At 38.3% G+C, this 2,775-nt stretch overlaps 1 pseudogene; it reads left to right on the top strand.

The window, feature by feature from the left end:
* Positions 1–685: 685 nt before the first annotated feature.
* Positions 686–1,746, top strand: LOC119571734 (annotated as a pseudogene).
* The last annotated feature ends 1,029 nt before the right edge of the window (positions 1,747–2,775 follow it).

Genomic DNA, 2,775 nt, shown 5'->3' with positions numbered 1-2,775 from the left:
GCACACGCACACTCACACCTGCACACCCCCACTTGCATGCACACGGACATGCAACGCCCCTGCACACGTGTGCATACGCACGTGATACTAGTGCATACTTTCACGTACACTACAACACACAAACACCACACAACACACAACCACCCCACACACACACAAAACAAACACACACACACAACACACACACACCACCAAAACAACACACACACCACACACACACACCCCTCACACATCACACACTCACACACTCACACACACACATACCCACACACACAACCCCACCACCACACACACACACCCACAACCACACACACACCCACACACACACACACACACACACACACACACGCCCGAAAGAAAAATCCCCGGGGTAGGGTAGGAAAAAAGAAATATGAATATAAAATATATTTAATTATATATATTATAATTATTAAAATAATATATAAAAATATATATTATATATATATTAATGATGTGATTAGGTAATAGTTAGGGAAAAGTAAAGTTTTCATTAAAATAAAAAAATAACAAAAAAAAAAAAAAAAATTTTTTTAGCTTTTAATCTTTAGTAGTTATTTATTCTAGAATTAGGTTAACAAACCTCAGATTTGAGTTTGGTCTTTCCTGAGCCTTTAACAACAAGTACATCACATCTGCACCGACTCCCGCAGAGTATGTTTGGATCATGCAGCCGAACATTGGGTTTCCCGTGGTGGCCCCGGATGGAGGGGGAAACGTAGGACACCAAAATGACAGGTCGAAATATGCAGCTGGACCCTGACTGGAGACAGCCCCAAAAAATACCAGAAAAGGTCAAGAAGTGGAGCCACTTTATGCTTCATCCAAACACCTCTGGTCCACTGTGCTCAAGTGCTTCCCAAAGTGCAACAAAATACATGTTAGAACTTGTGTCACAATACTGTCCCCATCTTGGGGAGTTGGGGGTCGAAATGTGCTCAAATTGGTGATGAAGGGGTTTTCCACATAGCAGGCACACCCCACACATGATACATACTTGCAGATCCAAAATGGGGACGCAAGTTCCCCCTCAGTTGCAAAAAATTTTGAAGAAAGTCACCCTGGCATACACCCTAGCATGCACTGCTAGGTTTGTGCTTTTGCTTTTTGTCCAAACTTTTGAGGAACTTTTGTAACACCTTATGTGAACAAGGAGATGTTTTTACAACATTACATGGTACAAATCCGACAGGTAGGAATGTTAAAAGTCGATATGCCTTAAAAAACTTTGAGCGTTATATGGAACAGGATGAAATGCTTTATACTCATTGTGAGGACATCCCCCAAAATTTAGAAGATGTCACTTTGAGAGTAAGGGTGTTGGAGGAAAGACCGGAACTTGTTTTGCAAACATCCTGGGGCTCAATTAAGAATTTGAAGGTCATGAGCGCAGCAGCCAGCACTTTTGGGTATCGGGAACAGAAAGGGGCGGCCTGACGGTTGCATTAGCATCTTATCAAGCCCCATCAAGTTTTCCCTTTCACTCGCACAACCTGCAGCAGGCATACCCAGTGCCCCAACCTCAAGCATTTCACCCTAAAGCTCTACAAAAAACCCATCAAACCGAATGTGTTACTTTTCCCTTTTGGCCCTGCCTCATGTATTCCCCTCCTTTCACAAAACCCCTTAAAGGCACCTCTGTCACCCAGAAGACCTCTTGTCTGGTGGGGAAGTGCCATAAACCCCCGTGAACTGACATCCCCATCCAAACCTGGACATCCCCGATGACCATGTCTTGTCGGACCCGCGATCAGGCAGCTTTCGAGGCTACACACCCCCTATCTGGACCCCCCAATGCTCACCCTGGCAGGGGAGAAGGCTCTTCGGGAAGTCCTGAACTCCACACTGTTGGCCTTTTCCTCGTGGGCCATCTCCAAAAAGGACAGGGGAAAAGCTTTCAAGGGAAAACAGGGCCCAAGAATTGGGACCTGAAATTTGGGGAGTCCCGAAAGGAGCAGGACCGGAAAAGGGAAGAAGGTAAAGAACAAGGGAACAGGAGCCGCGCAGAGACGAAGAAAAGATGGCATTTTTTGAGCAGGACCAAAAGGGAAAAAAAAAAAGGCCAGGGGAGGGGAAACAGAAACATAGATTTTTAAGAAAAGTATAAAAAATAAAAAAAAAAGAAAAAAGAAAAAGACAGAAAAAAAAAAAATGGGGGGGAGGGAAAGGAAAGAAAGGAAGAAAGGGGGAAGAGGAAAGAAAAGGAAAAAAAAAAGATAAAAGAGGGGAAAAAAAAAACTAAAGAGTCAATAAAAGATAGAGAATAAGAGAGAAGATAGTAGAGAGAGAAAATATAATAATATAAGAAGAGAAGAGATTATAGAGAAAAGAAAAATGAATAAAAGATAATGATAGAATAGATGAAAAAAAAAAAAGATAGATAATAGATATATAGTATGGATATAGAGAGTAGAATATATATATAGATGAGAGATTAAGATATAAATTAATATATATAGAATTATCTATATATATATATAAGATATAAAGTATAGTATATAGATAGATATATAGATAAAGATAGTTATAAATATAGATATATATATATATAATATTAATTTAGTATATAATATAGATAGATATATAGATATAGATATATATATATTCAATATATATATATATATAGTATATAATATATATATATATATATAATAATATACTAATGATAATATATATATTATATATATAATATATATATATATACATATATATACATATATAGACATATAATACATAATATACATATATATATACACA

Source organism: Penaeus monodon, unplaced genomic scaffold (genome assembly GCF_015228065.2).
Source record: "Penaeus monodon isolate SGIC_2016 unplaced genomic scaffold, NSTDA_Pmon_1 PmonScaffold_7701, whole genome shotgun sequence".
In the NCBI taxonomy this organism is placed as follows: Eukaryota; Metazoa; Arthropoda; class Malacostraca; order Decapoda; family Penaeidae; genus Penaeus; species Penaeus monodon.
This window is presented reverse-complemented; position numbering and strand designations above follow the sequence as displayed.